Raw genomic sequence first — 19,401 nt, 5'->3', positions numbered from 1 at the left:
TCTAACCAATTCACCAATTTATGTATCAATTATCCATTATCTAACTACCCAATTACCTAATTAATCAATTATCCAATTACCCAATTATCCAATTATTTAATTGATCAATTGATCAATCAATCAATCAACTAATAATTAATCAATTAGCTCCGGTGCGCCAGGGCCAACAGGCGCACCACTCTGGCCCCCTGTCTAAAACTACTAGAAGAAAGATTATTGGAAAACAGGGTATTCGCACAAACTCATATACCGCCCGCAGATTCTTTCACATTGATGAGGAGGAAAAGGGATGTCGCAGTGAGGACTTGGAGAAGTCACCACCCTACCCAGAGGTCACACTTCACCAATAGTGGCTCCGCCTGGTAATGTGCCTCCTGGTTGGGGGCAGTGGAAGCTCCCAATACACCCAGTGCTCTTGCTGGAAAGGTCTGCCTTAAATCTGGCCATAAGGAAACGCTCCAGCAAATTCAGATTATGAGACCCCGTGAGGACCCACAGTCGAGCACTTCAAAGAGCCAACCTTCTGAAGAACGGGCAGTGCGAGCGCCACTCTAGATTGAGGGGTGCTACAGAAATCTCGCAGCCAAATGCTCAGTGTGGATCTTGATGAAATTCATGTTCTCGAGAAGCACAAGCTAAATTATTTAGGAGTGTCACAATGCCCCAGCCCATTTTGGGATGATTTGGTTAAAGAAATTGTGTGTGTGTGTGTGTGTGTGTGTGTGTGTGTGTGTGTGTGTGTGTGTAGCGATAAAAATGGAATGCGTAAGGCAAAATCTTAACAGAGGTACACCGGTGCTCACTGCACTGTTCTTTCAACTTCTATCAGTTTAAAACTTTCAAAAAAAAGAGGGAGGAAAATTTTTTTAAAAGGAAAAGAACTAGAGTACCTGATTCAAACCCTAGATTTACATGGTGTGTGATTCTGAGCAATTTCATTTGCATCCCTGAGCTTCTTCCCTCTTTGCACATGGGTGTGGCGTAGTCTCCATCTCTCAGGCTCATTGGAGATTGGACAGGCTAAGGCGTGTGAAGAATTCAGCACAGTGGCTGGTGTCTATCAAGTCCTAACATTAATCACAGCTAATGCTACTAATATTTGCAAGAGAACCACACAGAACCAGGAAGCCAGGGAGCACCGGGCCTCAGGTTGCCCTTGTCAGAGAGGTCTATGAAGGCTGGCTGACTGGAGAAGACTTTCTGGAGAGAGACTAGAGTTACCAGCAAAAGCTGAGAAGCCTGGGAAGAAGTACAGTGGTGGAGAGAGGGCTTCTGGGTAGGGATTTCCTGCAGCCCCTGCCCCCATCTAATGTATCTGTGAGCTTGGTGTGGGTGACAGTGGAGATCCATGTGCTTCCCCAGGGCCAACGCTACACTGGAACTGTAGGAGTAAAGGGCCATGGTTAAGGGCTTAGTCAGAGGTGGGGTCCAAGTAGGTCTGTGCCTGGAGTTGGGGCTCATCCTGGGGTCAGGTGCAAAGGGAGGATTTTCAGTCACTGGTCAGAGTTGGGACCCAGGTATGTTCTGGAACAGAATCACAGGCCCAGGGCGGGGTGGCATTCATGGCCTTCCCTCACTGGCTCCAGCACTGCTCGCAGGGTCGCAGCTTCCTCAGGTGTAGATGTTGAGGCGGCTCATGAGGGGGCTAGGGCGGGCTAGCAGTCTTCTCTGGTCTCTAGGGCAGACCAATGGCCCTTTGCAAAGCAATTTTTCTTTAAAAGGTCCAGAAGAGAAGGAATCGAGAGGCTAGGGGCTGGAATGACGCTAGCAGCTCCTCCACCACCCACCATCTTCTTCCCTCCCAGGCTCCCAGGCCACCTCCTGCCTTCTCCCCGGCTCTTCTCCAGGGAGGACCTCATCCAGGCCTCCTCCTCCTCCGTCCTCCTGTGCCCGAGCTCTCCCCCACCCACTGGGCTCGGAGCCTCCGCGACGCTCAGGTACACGCAATGTGGGGTCCATGTCAGCAGTGACACCAGGTGCAAAAGTGAGTTGTGACAGTCTTCGAGTTCTGGTTTTTCTGCCTCTTGTAATAGTATCTCAGGGCTTGTGACTGGTTCTGCCCCATTCAGCCCTCGGTACATGCAGAACTCTTTAATTTTGGTTATTATCCCAATCCTCCCAGCCTCGAAGGGAGCCATTGCTATGTGAAATGGGGTCTGGATGGTGATCATTTGTGACTTGTATTAATATTTACAACAATAACATTTTCATGGGTAGAGTTTTTTTTTTGTCACTGCAGGAAATGAAATGCAAATTAACAACTGTAAATATTATAACATAATTAAATAGGACATAAATGATGAAACGCTAATGAATTAAGTGGCTTCTAGGCACGGAGGGAAAATGTCCTTCAAAAGCAAACATGTAAATAGAGCAAGAGATTAATATTAAGAGGAAGAGGGCCTCAGGAGCCAGGCCTGGAGCTGCGCCTCTCAGGGGCTGGTCTCTCTCAACCCTTTCTCTGACTCAGTGGCTCTCCACTGCTCACCCAGTTGCAACAAAACAACAACAGAAAGAAAAAAAAAAAAGCCCAGCAAAAAACAGGAGTCTCCCTTGACTCTATCCTCCCCTTGACCCCTCAGGTCCATATGTCACAACTTGAAGATTTCTGCTTCTCTTGAATCCCTCACCCCACCAATTTCTGAGTTCAGAAGCTCATCCTCCTAACCCATTTCCGCACCCCTCCTGGGAGCCTCAGCACCCCACCTCACCCCCGCCAGTTCACCTCTATCATAGATAGCCCTTGGGGTAGAAAGTACGAGTACAGTCTTGTCATGCCTCTTCTTTAAAAAATAAATACAGCAAATCATAATAATATTTTAAAATTAATAAATAGTTAAAATAATAAATTTTAAAAATAATTTTTAAAAGCAAATAAAATCCTCTCTGGTGATTCTTCATTGTTTTCTCCTCAGCCCCTCTTTGCTCAGCCTCAGAGAAAGGCGCTTATTGTAAGGTTCCCTATGGAAAGAGTACTCGGCGCCACATGGGACAGGGGTTCAGCTTGCGGCAGCGGGAAACCTCAGAATGGCAGTGGCGGCTGTTCCTCACGTGGATGGTATCACACAAGGGGTGCATTATGGCTGTGGTCAGAACTCTCGGGTGCAAATGACAGAAATCTCATTCGAAATGACTTCAGCAAAACAGAAACTAAAAGTCTAGGCGCGGTCAGATCCAAGGCAGACACGAGCTCGTCAGGGCTCCGTCTCCCTCTGCGTCTTGGCAGTTTCGATTCTGTGCTGGCTGATCACCCACGCGGGTAAAATGGCTGCCAACAGCCCCAGGCTGAACCCCCAGCCAAGCACCACGAGGCAGAAGAGAGTTTGCTTCTTATTCTGTATGATTCCAGAATGTACTGCAATTAGACTGATGTGGGTCATATGCCTGGAACAGGCACTGTGGCCAGAGGAGTGAAAAACTCGACAGGACGCCTCCTTGAAACTCTTAGCTTCCAGCAAGCACGCCCTCCCGGTTTCCCACCCACCTGCCTAGTGGCTTCTGTTCGGAACGTTTGCCGATTCCTCCTCATCTCTCCCAGTGTTCGACAGTGGCTAGCTCAGGGCACAAGCTTCAACCTCTTTTCTTTTCCACCAACAATCATCCCCTCGTGACATCATTCAGCCTCGTGACGTTACATGCCTTCCATCTGCTGACCTTCCCCACTTTATATGTCCAGCCCAGACTCACCCTGAGCTCCAGGCTCATTCGACAGCCTCACTCGGGTTTCTAATGGGCATCGCAAATCTTACATGCCCAGGATGGAGATCCTGACTTTTTGCTGCAAGCCTGTTCTGCCTACGTGTGTCCCCCTCTCAGTTAGTGCAAATATATCCTGCCACTTGCTTATGCCAAAAGCACCCCCCTTCCTCTCTCACTCCACATGCAAATAGACAGCACATGTCTCCAAATCTGACTCTTTTTACTACCTCCACCCTGGTCCAGGCCACCCACTGCCATCTCTCTCCTGGATTAAACGGCACCAGCCTCCTAACAGGCCTCCCTGCTCCAACCCTTGCCCCCCACCATCCATTCTCGACACAGCGTGCTCCTGTCCAAACATGGGTGAAACACCATCGCTTCTCCACTCTGAACCCTCCAGTGGCTTCCCATCTTCCTCCAAGTAAGACTAAAGTCCTACCCCTGCCCTCACCTCAGAATCCTTCCTCCCTTTCCTCTACTTACAGCAGGCTCCCGGCCAGTCCTCAAGCCCACGCCTGCTCCTGCCGCAAGGACTTGGCACTCTCTGTGCCCTCTGTCAGGTCACTGCCCACCACACTTCCTGAGGGCTTTTCTCTCCCCTCTTTCAAGTCCTTGCTCAAATGTCACCTTCTCAGGCTGTCGCTCCGTTTCAATCCCCATTCCACATACACTCTATCGCCTGCCCACCTTTATTTTTTTCCCAACCACTCTTAACATCCTAATACAGTCAATGTTTTACTTATTTATTTTATTATCTTTCTTCCTCCACTAGAAAGCAAACTCTCTAGGGGCAGGGATATTTGCCTGTTTTGCTCACTGCTGTATCCCTAGCACTTAAACAGCACCTGCTACAGATTAGATGCTCAAGAGGCATCTGCTGACTTGGCCAGGCCAAGCCTTATGTACTCCTGGAGGTGGGGGTGGTGTGGGGAGGCCCTTCTGAACCACGTAGACTGAGAAAAAGGAGGGGAGGTTTCCAGAGGCAGAGCCTGCCCCCGCCACATAGCAGAGTAGGCCCCCATTTTCCCCATCCCCACTCTGAAAGTATCCCTCCCCAGCCTGGCCTTCCTTGGAATTCCCTGTCACTTGGAATTGCCTAACCCCTAATCCACTGGTACAAGGAGAAGATTTTGGAATTTAGAGCTGCAAGACCAGGACTGTGAGACCTGGAGCAGATAAACCTGCTTCTTTTGCACGTTGAAGTTTCCCATTGCCTTAGTCAGCTCAGGCTGCTGTAACAGAACACCATAGACTGGGTGGCTTCAGCAACGGACACTTCTCACAGTTCTGGAGGGAGAGTTCTAAGATCAGGGTGCCAGCATGGTCGGGTGCTAGCGAGGGCTTTCTTCTTTGCTTATAAATGGGCTCCTCCTCTCTGTGTCCTCACAGGGTGAAGAGAGGAAGATCTGATGTCCCTTCCTCTGCTTATAAGGGCACTAATCTTACCATGGGGGTCCTACTCACATGGCTTCATCTAAACCTAATTACCTCCTAAAGGCCCCAGCTCCAATTACCATCACATTGGAGTCAGACTTCAACATACAACTTTTGGGGAGACACAAACATCTAATTCATAATATTCATTTGGAAAACACCAAATAGAGGTGAAAGTTTCCTGCTCACATGAACAGCAAAAGAGATGTGCTCATTGTTTATCTGCATCGGCCCAGGCCTCTGCTGGCACTCACCCAAGGCCTGACACCTCTCTAACTGTGCTTTTCCGTGGCTCCTCTCTAACCCTGTTGGCCGGTCTACAGTCGTGGGGCCCCAGGACCCCGCACTGGCCTTTCCCAGCCCAGCCGGCTGTCCCCATCCTCCAACCAAGCACTCCACACACAGCCCTCAGCCCAAGAGGCCCAGGCTCAGGTCTGGACATATGCTTGGAGACAGAGCAACATTGTTCCAATGCTGAAGCAGATGCTCCGGTGGCCCAGGGAGGCCCACTTCGGCCATATCTCCAGGCAAAATGGCATCCCTCTCTCTCGGAGGCCAGAGAAGTCTCACATGGGAGACCATGGGAGCCATGTGGTGGGTGTCGGGCTGGGCAGATTGCCCCCCTGTGCATCCTCAGCCGGCAGCCTGAGCAGATGAGCCCCTGCAAACATGGACTCCATTTTCATACAAATGTCTGGGGTTGTGACAAATGCATGACAGGGAGACAGAAATATAACATAAAAGCCAAGTCAATTCTACAGAAGATGCTTTCTTGTGTTCGAGGGGCTTCAGAGAGTCGTGTTAGCCACCTGTCAGAAATGGTGCGGGAAACAGATGGAGCTCTTTGGAGAAGCATCAAACAAGTGTGAGATGAAACTGCAAAGGAATAGCATCAGCCCGGGCCCCACGGGTTGGGGCGGGCAGTGCTATTCAGCAGAAGCAACAGTTAACCACCCGAACTGCTCCCCTCGGCCCTACGAAGGAGGGGAGCTGTGGCCACAGGAGTCAGCTCTTTCTCCATTCTGCACATGCTCCCAACAACCCCCCAGGCACCCACCCTCCTAGGGGGTCCAGCCACCCTTCACCAGAGGAGCACCAAGGACTAGAGTCCATGAGAATATATTGCTGATCTGAGGCCCTAGCCGGAGGTTTCTACCCAGTGCCCTCCTCCCTGCCATGTTATTATCTGCGAAAGGCAAATGAGGACTCTGCTGGTAAGGAAGAAACTAAAGAATGACGACGAACAAACTGTCTACTGCAGGATGTTTGTTTATTACTAGGCATGAAGGGCAGGCAGAGGGACAGAGGGAGGCTTCTGCAGATCAAAATCACTGGGCAAAGACGTTCAATGGGCTCCCTTCCTGTGAGACTCCTCAGAGATCGTGACAGAGGTGTGTGACTTGACATATTCCCTTACGTCCTCTGTGAGAGAGGCCAGAGTTTGCAGGCTTTTCACAAAGCTTCTGGAGGGCCGAAAGTGCTTAGAGCACATTTTGGAAAGTGCTGGGTGAGCTGGCTGTTTTCTTTTTCAATGTCAAAATTAGTAAGTACTATTCTTACACTCCACGGATCCAGGCTATGGACTCCAGGCAGGAAAGCCAGTCTCTGTCCTGCCCCAACCCCGTGTCACCGCGGTCACATCATGTCACCCCACGTAGCCTCAGTTTTCCTACCAGTCACATGGCGATCATAATGCCCTATCCGCCTTAGGCCTATGAAGGTGCTTTGAAGAAGGCGAAGTCCCGGTAGGATTATTTTATTTCAACAAAAAAAGCGTGTCCCTTCCACATGGATTTGAGCTCACAGTCAGTATGTGTCTCTGTAAAGTGACAATCTTTTTCTAATTTATTGGTTTGATCAATATTTTCAGAGCACCCACTATGTGTCAGTCACGTCCCAGGCACTGGAGACACAGCAGTGAAAAAACAAGAGCGAACCCCTGTCCTCCTGGAGCTCACATTTCGGAGTGGGCAGACATAATAAACAACCACACAAAGAAATATATGTGTCAATATCAACAAGGTGTGAGCTCTTAAGAGGACTGAAGGATCTGCAAGTATGGCAAATAACGAAAGAAGAAAGGAAAAGATAAAAACCTTTCCTCTGAGTCACAGCATTCAGGTTGTTGGCGGCTTTGGGGATGAGAAAGTTCTGCCCCACCTTATACGCCTTGACACTTGCTCTGGCCTAAGCTGCCCAAGGACCCAGCCCAGGTTTCTTCCTCATCAGTACAAGTGGCCGGGGCTTCCCTCCCCTATCCAGCGCTCCTGGTCTCCAAGTTCCCTTTGAGTGAGAGAAAAAGGAAAGAATATGAGAGTCAGGTAGGTAGTTCTCCCATTCTACTATGACTCTGTGTGTAACTGTTTTCACTTTCTTCTTAAAAAAGAAAAAAAGGGGGTGGGGCTTGTAGAAAGTCATGTAGAGGCCCTCGTATTGATATAGAGACTTGTAGTCAGAAACTTTTAAAGGAGATTTAAAGAAAATTACTTTATGATACATAAGATCCAGTCTCAGTATCGATCCCATAACTGCGAAACTTTCTCTGCCAGACCAGTCCTCGAACAACAGATGTGTGCCATGAGGCCCATGCAGGCCAAGAATCTGAAAAGATGGGGAGACCCCAGGGAGAGAACATTAAGACCACCAAGAGTTCAAGGTCAGGGGCTGTTGCGATTATGTTTTCTTCTGCTTGGACTTTTGGGTAGGAAACTCAGCTCTAAAAACACTTCCTTCCTCTCTTGTGAACACTGCCCAGCCCTCAGGAGTGAGAGTGCCTTGGGTGGGCCAAGTGCCCCACAGTCCACCCCTATATTACTTTCAAACAACATCACATTGTGAAGTGCCAGGGGTTAGGAGGACTTTAACATATCTTTCTGGGGAGCACAATTTAACCCGCAACACCCCCCATGCACGCTTTCTCCAACATTATGGTCTCGCTCGGCTTTTTCTTCATCAGCACCTCAAGCTTCGGTTGGGAAGAACATTCCAGGAGAGCAAAACCCAGGAGCTTTGTAAGATCCTGGCATCGAGGAGAGCCCAGAGTGCATGGTGGAGACTAAGGACTTACAGGTGCCACCTACGATCTGGATCGCTTTCCTCAGAGCATATACGGAGGATGTTGTGGTGGCCTTGGACCCTGGGAGACCACTGGGGTGAGGGGAGGGGCTTCCAGAAGCATCACAAGGTGTCATCTCTTCTGGGGGTAGCTCAGGCAGAGCTTTGGGCTCACAAAGCCCTACTGGCCACCATGACCTCCTTGCCAAGAACAGCGTTTCCAGAAGCTCAGAGCCCAACACTGAGTCACAGCAGGGGCCCCCACCAGGGTGGGTGACATTCCTGCTCCAGTGGCATTTCATAGTTCCTTCTCACAGCTTCAAATCTAGTAAGTGGAGGTGCATGGAAGCTTTGAGCTAAACAAATGCAGAGGAAGTGTCAAGCTCAACAGTCCTGAGCTGGGAGCCTTCTGAACTCCTTCTGGAAAAAAAGGGTATGCGAAACTCAGGCGGTGGGGAAAGCGAAGGTGACAGCGCTGACGTGGGTGCGGGCGCTGGCCTGCCGGAGACCGCGGGTGTGGGCTCTGGCCTGCCGGAGACCGCGGGTGCGGGCGCTGGCCTGCCGGAGACCGCGGGTGTGGGCGCTGGCCTGCTGGAGACCGTCTGCCCTGCGCTCAGGTCGGAGCCCCCTCTCTGCACGGCGTGGGTTGTTCGCTTTTGCTTTTCGGTTCCAGCGATGTCACTTACCAACTCTGCGGCCTTGGGCGATTGATTGGCCTCTGTGCCTCAGTTCCCTCATCTGTCAACTGGGGCAGAAACAGTATACATCATAAAAGGTTGCAGGGAAGATTCAGACGAGATCACGTAGGTAGAGAGAAGTTTGGCTCTAACCAGCGCACGCTCTAACCACCTTCACTGATTGGAAGAGAGATCTGCCTCTGGCTTTGGACCTCTGGGTCAGGAGAGCCCTCTACTCCCAAGCAGGGTCTTTTCATGGTGACACCTGACAAATCGCTTCTTCAGAGACATACATAAAGACTGGTGTGCAAGGATATGTACTGCAGCATTACCAATAATAGCAACAAAAACCTGGAAACAATCCAAATAACCCCCAACAGGGGAAGTGGTTATACGATTGCAGATCCACTGAGTTGTTAAAGGAGAGGCAGTGAGCAAAACGCTCTGCGTGGAACCTCCGCCCTGTGACTGGCGGTACTCCCATCTAAATGCATGTGAAGTACGACTGGAGGGAAAAGTACCAAACTGGCAATAGTGGTCGTCTCTGGCGGCGGGCCTCTGGATAAGGTTGCTTGTCTTTGTACTCTTTCACATTTTCCAAATTTTCTAAGACAAATTACTTAGAAAAAGAGGAGCATGCAGTGTTTCACAAACATGCCACTCACAAAGGTTGATGAGAATTCCAAAATGTCAGGTGGCCTCTTTCCCTCCTGAGAGTCACGCAATATTTTTGGGAGGTCCTGTACTCAGTGGAATATTCAGGAAAGAGCCAAATGTCTTCGGTCTTCCCTGGGCACCTCTGATGTGGCATCAAGGGCGGATCTCTGCCAGGCCCACAGTGGCTTCATTCTCCCTAAGGATCTAGAGCTTCAGGGCAGGGGGATGGGGTGGCAGAGGACATTCTGTTGGGGCTCCCCGCCTCCCAGGACCCTGAGCTTGCACCTACCAGGGTCAGGCCACCCTCCTGGTGCCTGAGCGCCTAGCCTTAGGACCCCTGGCCCAAGGACACCCCAACATATGCACTTTCCCTCCAGTCAGGGAAATGGTGATGTCCTCTACTGGGACTTAGTTTGATTTGGTTTACACACAGCAGGGGCAGGCTCGAGAAGTACCCACAGTAACATACCAGCAAGAGGAGAACTTTCATTTGTCTCGTTGGGTGACCACCCAGCCCTGCAGTCTCCCACAACCCCTTCCAAGCTCTCACTGAGCTCCGTGAACATGGCGCTATCTGCTTAGTCTTGGCCTGAGTCCCTTACCCTGCACACAAGGCAGGAGCTCTAAGTCCATTACCTCTCTCGTGGTATGAGGCCTACAACTGGGGCCTAATATTATGCGTTGCCCAACATCTGGTGACACCGAGAGGGCCTCTAATGACCTACATGCAAGTTACCCTCCCCCACTCTGCTCCCGCAGATCAAGTCCCCTAGCCCAGTAACCTTCCTTACCCAGGGGTCCAGACGCAGTTCCTGCTTATCTCTGAGTAGCAGGTTTCAGCTCTCTGCCAACCCAAGGAATTATTTCAATGAGCCAGTCACATCCTCCCATGGGGACCAGGGGCTGCCTCACCTCTTGATGCTACAAAGCCTGCTCTCACAGCCCCTGCCCGCTCACTCTGTTCCCACAAGTAACCCCACGTGGCCCCGTGTGGAGTGCTGTTCCTCCTTCCCCGGGCTATGAGTGCATGTGACTAGTTAATCGCCATCCCTCATCTATCCAGCGTCTGATGTCATTGTTTGGCCCTCCCCATGCCGCTTGGGCAGGAATGCCCCCATCACCAATGGGGTGAAGAAGAAGCGCCACAAACATCTCTAGGTTGCCTCAGCAGGGCAGGCCTGGCGGCCTGGGCAGAGAGCTGTACAGAACCAGTGACGTGAGACACAGGCCAGGACCAGGCCTACGGTCCCACGGTCCGGGGCTCTCTCCCTGAGAAAGGCTCCCCTCAGCTGTGCTGCTCCCCAAGAGGCTTGGACCCCACTTCCATTTCTCTAGGTCTCTGATGGATGAAAAAGTATAGACATGCCAAGATAGAGCTACAAAACCTGTGGCATGCTTCAAATGCTTTCATTTAACAGATTACTGCTTTTAACACTAAAACCTCCCTTGGAATGACTCCTAAGTCTAACTGTAAAGAGTTGATTGTGAGTGTGAGGTTCAGGCCAAAAGGCTCCCTGCCCCTGGCACCATGCTAGGCCCTGTGGCCCTGTGTCTCCAGGGGAGAGTTGAGGCCGGGTGTGTAGCTGACAAGGGCTCTCCCAGTGACCCTGAGGCCATGTGGATCTCTGCCAGACCCACCACACGCTTCACCCCCTCATTTCTTTCTCCTGTCCTCCTCTGCCCCCGCCCTGCACTCCATCCCTCACCCGCATCCTCTCAGACAGCTGAGTCCTGCAAGCTGTGGGGACCCTGTGTGAACCAACTGTCCTCTGCTCACGAATCCTCTTCCTGGGACTTATCAGGTCATGGCCTGCCCTGGGGTGCCAGACTTTCAGCTATTCCGCAAAAGGATCTAAATTACCGTGTCATTACACTGGAGATTTGGTTGGCAAAGCCTGGACCATCAGAAAAGGCTCCGTATGTAAGAACTGAGGCCGATGCCTGCAGCCTCGTCTCTGTGTCTCCCAACGCACCCTGGGGTCTCGCACCAGCCCTCCTTAAGCCTGGATGGCCTGCATTGCACAAGCACCCCTCCCCAGAGGTCCCGCCCCTCCACAGCCTGCATTGCAGGTAGTTCCAAGAAGGTGGCAGATTTTCAACCAAGAGCTAGCTACACCAGTGAGAGCTTAATAACTAGGAATCCCAAGCACCTGGAAAAACACAGTGCCTCATGTGAGCCCCAGAGGTCCTGGCCTCTGCCAGGGCAGGCATGAGGTGGTCAGAGAAAGCCCACCTACAGAATCTAGGTTGGGACATGAAGGTGGGTAGCAGGGGTCAGTTAGAGGAGCAGAAGAGGAGGATATTCTGTGCAGAGAGAGGGGCACTACGTGGAGTCTGGGTTTGGTGCTTGTGAGGTCCCCACAGAAAGCACCTGTGTCCACAGTATGGAAAGTGCAGTCGTGAGGGAGTTGGGAGTCACTGAGAGCAGGCCAGGGCCAGACCTGGGGTGCAGCCCAGTTCCAGAGCTGAACTACTCAGGTAGAATCCTCTAAGCAGTCTCCCAGGCCTGACCCTGGGAGCTGGCTCCTCCCCAACTGTCCCAGCCAATGACCTCTGCTGTCTCATGGCCTCAAGAAAAGCTAGTCAAGACAGAGGACCCAGAGGTCTCTCTGATCGGAAGAGAGATGGGGAATTGTAAGGTAGCCCACGAGGGGGCTGTGGCTCTTCTCTATGTGAGCCAAAGGCTGCTCCCACAGGGCTCCCACCCCGTTCCTCCAGGCCAGTCCTTGTGGTGAGGCTCAGAGCATGGGGGCCTGAGGCCCTGGGGGCCCTGCAGCCTGGCCTGCCCTGCCACACTTCAGACCTTGTGCCCCTCCCTGCATGGCCAGCTCCACCAGTCACACCCCAGACGGGACTTACAGCTCTGCCACTGGGTAATTAAGCTCCCAGGGGTGCTATATTTAAGGTTTTGTCAACAGGGCTATTTATAAAATCCTGCTTCTCAGGTGTGGACTAGAAGCTCAAGAAGAGTTGTGGGGTGGGCTGTGCTCCTCCAGCCATCTTGGAAAACCCCATAACTTTTGGAGTTACTTCTCACCGTAAGAATGAGCTCATCTTCAGGTATTAAAAAGTCCTATCTAGTTCTTGTGAGATGACTATACAACAAGGTGAATATACTTAACACTACTGAGCTGTACACATAAAAATGGTCAAGATGATGAATTTTATGTTATGTGTATTTTATCACAATTAAAAACAAATTTTAAAAAAAATTTTTAACTTTTATTCTGACAACCAATTTTAGCCTTTTCGTATCCCCCCGCTCAGGCCTGTGCCTCAGCTTGGGGTCCACCAGTTGGGGCATGTCGTGTACGTAACCACATAAGGAGAAAAAGGTAGTATTAGAGTTCCTCAGAATAACAGAACCAACGTGGAGACAAAGAGAAAGAGGGAGAGAGGGAGAGAGGGAGAGAGGGAGACAGAGAGAGAGGAGATGTTGTAAGCAATGGGCTCACAGATTACGGGGGCCGGCAAGTCCAAAATCTATAGAGCTGATATCCCAGTTCAGAGGTCATCGGGCAGGGGATTGATTCTCCCACTCGGGGTTGAGTTGGTCAACCTTTTGTTCTAGTCAGGCCTGCGACAGGTTGGATGAGGCCTATTTAGAAGAGCAATCTGCTTTACTCAGTCTATCGATTCAAATGTTAATCTTATCTGAAAACACCATCACAGAAACACCAGGGATGTTTGACCCAGTATCTAGGCACCCGTGGCCCAATCACGTCACACATAAAACCAACCATCCCAGCAGTTGGAGAGCAAAGACAGTGGAAGCGAGTCAGGAGGCCTGGGCTCCATGCTGTTCCCAGCCCTCGCTACCTTCTGGGCCTCAGTTTCCACATCTCACCAGGTGAGATAAGGCCTGCGAACAACCGTGTCTGCTGGGAAGTGCCTCACAGACGTGAGTTGAGGTGGCGGTGGTGGCGGTGACTATAATTACTTTAGCTACTCTTGATAATGACCGAAGGGTGCTGAGGTCCTTGGCAGGCATCCCACATGCAGCTGGGGTGGGGGTGGGGGAGGAATCATCGGCAAATACCGTTCTGGATGGGATTTATAAGCCCTGGCAGTCATTATTTCAGGGCGATGCCGGAGCCAGCCGGCTAGAGTCGAACAGCACCTAAAAGAGGGGAGTGAAGCCTAAGGAAAAAAAAGAGAAGACAGGAAAGTGCTTCAGGGGGGGGCATACAGTCTCACTGCTGCGGCCCGGGTTTATTTAGCACAGCATATTTATACTCTACAAAGCGCGTGAGAAACAAACACCCACGAGTATGTAACTAATTGCTGATAATCACTCAGGAAACTTTGTAGCTATCTTAACATACTCTTTCCCATGGTCAAAGAACCTTCAGTTTCTCTCCCCCAAGGCCAGGTGCACCTCCTCCAGAGCCAGCAGGCGGCACAGCTTGCCAACTTTGCAAAACTCCCAGCTTTACTGGCAGTTAAATTCTGCCTCAAAACAGCTCCCGACAGGGTGACATCAAAAAAAAGTGCCCACAGCCTCATCGCAAGCACTTATTCCCAGGAAAGTTGTTTGCAAAACACAACAGACATCGGTAACAGTGGTCACTGAGTGTAAATCTGCTGGCCCGCCTGCCCTTCCTGGGGACTAAGGCTCTCGAATGGGTTCTCCAGGAGCCCAGAAGTTTCCAAGCAGATAACAGAATCCCAAAGCCCATGAAGCGAGGTAATTTACAATAGGGGTGGGCCAAATTCAGGGAAATACATCAGAGCATTTTCCCTTTCGGCTTGTAGAAAAGACATTATTCTGAGCACACACGTAATGAATGCTGTTAGGTGACAACGAGGACGCCAGTTAGCTCTCCTAAGGAGTTCATTCATCCCTCTCACTGCACAGTGTTAATTCTAAGTGAAAGTTATATACCAGATAAGAGTCTCAAAACCCCGACACAGGCAGATACCCAAGACCTCATTTTCAACCCATTACATAGGCATCACTGGGCATTGTGACAAGGGAAAAAGGCAATTTCTTTCAGGGCTCTGACTCAGACCTTAGTTATCCCTTGTCAAAGATATAAAATAAAGAAGCAATCTCAGAGTTTGCACTGCAGAAGCTTTCCGAGGCCCTGGGGAGTGTTTTGAGAGAGGAATTAATCATAAACTGATATTTGTGAAATTGCTAAAATTGTTTTGTTGCTGTTTTAAATAATAACCAAAATAGATTTGTGGGGCCATTGTAGATTTCTTCCTTGAGAGGGCCGAGAATCCCCTTTGATCGTGTGGTTTCAGGTGTGCGACCTGGCTTAGGTCTGGGAGACTGCATGAGAGACCACGGTCCTCCATCGCAGGCCCTGACGTTGGGCTTCCGGCCACTGAAGCTCATTCTTCCTGTTATGTAGACCAAGTGCCGTATTAGTGTGCTGCCCACCTACTGCATTCCTTGGGGCGTTGTGATAAGGTTGCAACTACCAAAAACGCCCGTGATTGAAATACTCTGATTACCACTATGAATACACGTGAAGGAGGAAGGAGAAGAATGAGGGCAGGAAAACTAATATTTGACAGTCACCGGCATCTCTGGCATTAGTTTTCTCTGGTCACAACTGATGTCGAAAGCTGGTTTTCGCTAGACTTAAGCTTCCCCTCCTGAGGGCTTTTCTGGATTCTTTTTTGGATTAGTCACATTTTCCTTTGGACGGCTATAGATTTCCTCTCTCCCTCACTCTCTGGGAATTCCAGGGTCTGTCTCTCTTAGGGTGGCCTCCCCCTTCTGGGCTACCATTGTAGGCCAGCCCTCTGACCCTGTGGCCCACAACTGTTGTATGAGAGCATTTATATAATGTGACCTCCCCTTCGGCAAAAGTGCAGTTAGCTCCAAATGCCTGCCTTTCTCTCTCCCGCTCAACCTCAATCTCTCTCTCGCCTCCTGGCCTCTCCTCTCCAATCCTCTTTTCTTCTCTTCCCACCCCCACTGTATCTCATGTTTAGACTCTTTAGGTAAATATCAGACACCAGCCCCCCAACTCCAGAGGCCATATCCAAGCTATTCAAGCCATAGCTTACTAGACTTGCAGTTTTGGGGACCTCAGATAAACCTTAGGTAGAGAGTCCCATTTTGACAACATGCCGCATTGGCATGTATGATTTATATGCGTGAATCATCTCTGGAAGGGCACACAAGAACCACGATTATATCAGGGGAGAAGAACAAGAGACTGACGTTGAATGGAGACTTCATTTTCGTCACTTACTATTTTGTACTGTTTGAGTTAATATCTCGTGCATATATTTTAGCAATTCAAAAAGTAGACATTAATTCACATTTTAAGTTAGTTTTTTTTGTAAAGTGACCACCTTGCGTCTGACCTCACTAGACTGTTTTCTGAGAGATGTTCAGAGTCCCAGTTCAGAGTCTGTGTGGTCTTAGGGAAGGTGCTAGCGAGCCAGACTAGATATCATTGACGAGTTGTGAGACCTTGAGCAGACCCCTGCACTTCCGGGCCTCGGTTTCCCGAACTTCTAGACCTTTGCTGTACCACCCTCTCGGAATTCCAAGGAGTCAATCTATCTGTCAGATCAGAGTGTGGTACAACAGCTTTCTCAAGCCTGAAGGACAAAGCCATTTCTTCTTATTTCTAAGACATGCAAAGTAGGTCATGCTGTAATTACCAAGCTTGTGTCCCTCCAAAAAAGGTGGGTGCCCGCGACCAGGGTGGGCAGGGATCTGTCACTTGCTCCTCGGCCAGCCTCTTCTGTGCCCCTTGCCCAAGTTGCTGGTTCAGCAACTTCCTCCCTGAAAGATTTTTAATTTAACCTCACCACACCTCAGATTCCACCTTATATAATAGGGGCGTTGTATATAGTATATAAAATATATATAAATATCATATGTTATATTATATATGACAGTTACATCATAAGGTTCTTGTGAAAATTAAATTGGTCATCCTCGTGAAGAACCTAACTAGTATAAAAGTACTCAAAACTGACAGTTAATAGTAGTGCTAGTAATAGTGGTAGTAGCAGTAGTATTTTAAAGCAGAGAACACAAATGACCCCAGCTGATCTGTCAGGTCAGGAATCAGCGAACATGGCCTCCCCAGCTGCAGCTCAGGCACTGAAAGCTGAATCTCTCCACATGGCTTTGGGGTGAGCATGCACACACATCCACTGCTTCCCTGAACTTGAGAACTTTGTACAGCAATGGCCAGTTCGGAGTGAGGCTTGGTGGTGGGGAGCAAGAGGCCTTGGACGTGCCAACATCTTCCAGGTACACACTTTCCAATCGACCTCTTCCTGCTGGCTACCAGTAGGTGGATGGTTGAGGCAGGGTCAGGGAGGGAGGTAGTTAGCAAGCTGTGAGAGATTAGCATTTTCTTTTCACAGGAGCCTAGAGGATAGGGGAAGACTTTGGAGAAGCTACGAAGATAACTCAGGGCTGCTTTGAACATCTGAACCAAAAGCACTTTGAAGCCGAGAGGCTCGGCAGCACCATCCATCTTTAAGTTCATCAGAGCTAGAACCTCAGATATGAGCTATGCTGAGGGACCCTAGATCTGAACTCCTTGGGAAGTTAGTCAGGGAGACCTCTCAGCCTATCCTTGCAGGGGACCAGATGCCAAAAATTCCTCCTAAAGGATAAAAAAAATAAGCCTTCAGAGTCCTGAGCAGGCCCTGGTTTGGGAATCATTTGTGTATCTCTAAGGAAGCAAGATGCCAGGTACCTGTCATGGAATCAGCATAGTCAACCGAGGCCAAAGCCACGTCCTCAAGTGGCTCCTGCCTTCCATGGAGTTGTGTGGCTGTGCATCCTTTTGCCCTCACTGTTCATCGGAGCCTTGGATCCACTGTCGGAGCCAGAGCATTCTTCCAGGATCCACAGAAACTCTGAAGCGTCACTTCTCCTGAGAACGGAAGTATAGGAGGGTCCGCCTTATGGTGTAGTCACACTACCCCCTGCTGGACAGAAGGCAGCATGACGAGGAGGCCGGCCATGGCCAGCATTGGTGGATAGTTGCCAAGAGCCTGCTTGTGGGTAAAGTAAGAGGTATATAGTAATCACTCAATACGTTAGTTATCATTACTATCTAGGTGATGTTATCGTTGCCAGTGTTGTCATACAGTGAGCACCACAGGATGTCAGTGTGGCCTGGGAAGGCTCAGGGAAGAAGGGGTCCAAACAAAGCAGAAAGGGGACAATGAGCAGGAGTAGGGCTGGGACATAACGCTCCACTTCTCCAGTCTGCCCATGGCTGTCTCTCTCCCAGGAAAGACAGCTTCTCAAAGTGTGAGCCCTAAGCACAGGGCCCCTCCTCACCCTTAGAAGGGAAGAGGCGGCACACAGCCCACCCTCCCTTCCACAGAGGCCTGGCCACAAGTGCCCCGGCACGAGCACCTTTGGGTGCCGAGTTCTCTCAGCCCTGAATCCACTAACAGACCCTTCACAAACACGTCCGTTCCCCACACCGCAAACATTCGCTGAGCTCATCCCGCTTAATTTAAGCTGTGGCAGACCGAAACCTCAAGTGAGCTGACATGACCTCGCTGTTTTCATTTTCATCAAGAAAAGAAAATGCCAAGATAAGTAATTGTCAGAGTTAATAATTTAACAGTGTGATAGGCCTTGTAATTAAAAATAAGCTGAAGGAGGCCGCAAAGTGATTGTAATAATGTTTCAAGGGCCAATCATACAAAAGCTTGCTCTGCCTGTGCCAGGAGAGCAAGAAGGAGGGAGTCAGACTTGCTAGGGCTGCAAGCAACTCATGCATCGTGAAAACAGTTTCTCCAAGTCTGGTCTATTGAAAAGCTTGGATATGTTTAGCCAATACTGGATCACATTTTTACATATTTTCCCTATTTCTGTGTCTATTCGGGGTGTTTGTGTGTTTTGCTTGAGTCAGATGTAATCATCGACTCTCCTTTCTGCCCCTGCCCCTCCGGCCCTTCTGGCACCTTCCTGGACAGTCCACAGCACCATTACTAAGCTGTGGTCCTTACCAAAAGGTTTCCTTGTTTTGAACAATAGAGCAACTCAATAGCCTAGTTTCCCCTTCCTTGACCAGCATCACGCCTACTCTCGTGAGAGGAGAGAAAAGGCAGGTGTTGTTACCATCAGCTCTGATTTCTGAGAACCTCTCATGGTGGGGTGACCAGGCTTCCCTCTGCTTCTCAGGGCAAGCTACAGCTTACTGATTTAACAACTCCATCCCAACCACAGAACATAACACACCACGTCGTCCACATAGCTCCACTTAGAGAAACTCTTCTAAGGTATCTTGTGCAGACCTACTTGTTTCCTTTTATTTATTTACTTTTTAATGATAGTCAACTTTTTTTTTTTAATTAATTTTTTTTTTAATTTTTTAGGCGAGGCAACCCTTGGTCGACCTCACAGATTGCAAGGACCTCGTCAGCTTACAATCCTTTATTTTTTTATTTTTTACGCCTGCAGCACCTGGTCTTCCGAGGGGGTTACCCATCCAAGTACTAACCAGGCCCGACCCTGTTTAGCTTCCAAGATCAGATGGGGTTGGGCTTGTTCAGGGTAGCATGGCCATAGACTAATTTTTTTGTGGTGACATTGGTTAATAAAATCTGGTAAGTTTTAGCTATATACTTAAACAGTAAGGCATATATATATTTACACTGTGTGTTCACCTCCCATAGTTAGATTTCTTTCTGTCACCATAGATTTGACTCCTCTCACTCCATCTACCTCTCCTCTCCCCCCTCCCCCCACTCTCTGGCAACCACTAGTCTATTGTCCATGTCCATGAGTCTGTTTCTCCTGTTCATTTGTTGCTTTTAGGTTTATATCCCACATGTAAGTGAGATCATGTGATTTTCAACTTTTTCTGTCTGATTTATTTTGCTTAGCATGATTATCTTGAGGTCCATCCAGGTAGTCGCAAATTCATCT

At 49.6% G+C, this 19,401-nt stretch overlaps 1 pseudogene; it reads right to left on the bottom strand.

Moving 5' to 3' along the window:
* Nucleotides 1–18,924: 18,924 nt before the first annotated feature.
* On the bottom strand, nt 18,925–19,043 carry LOC118605921 (annotated as a pseudogene).
* Between the last annotated feature and the right edge of the window lie 358 nt (nt 19,044–19,401).

This window comes from Rousettus aegyptiacus, unplaced genomic scaffold, assembly GCF_014176215.1.
Source record: "Rousettus aegyptiacus isolate mRouAeg1 unplaced genomic scaffold, mRouAeg1.p scaffold_m13_p_7, whole genome shotgun sequence".
NCBI lineage: Eukaryota > Metazoa > Chordata > Mammalia > Chiroptera > Pteropodidae > Rousettus > Rousettus aegyptiacus.
This window is presented reverse-complemented; position numbering and strand designations above follow the sequence as displayed.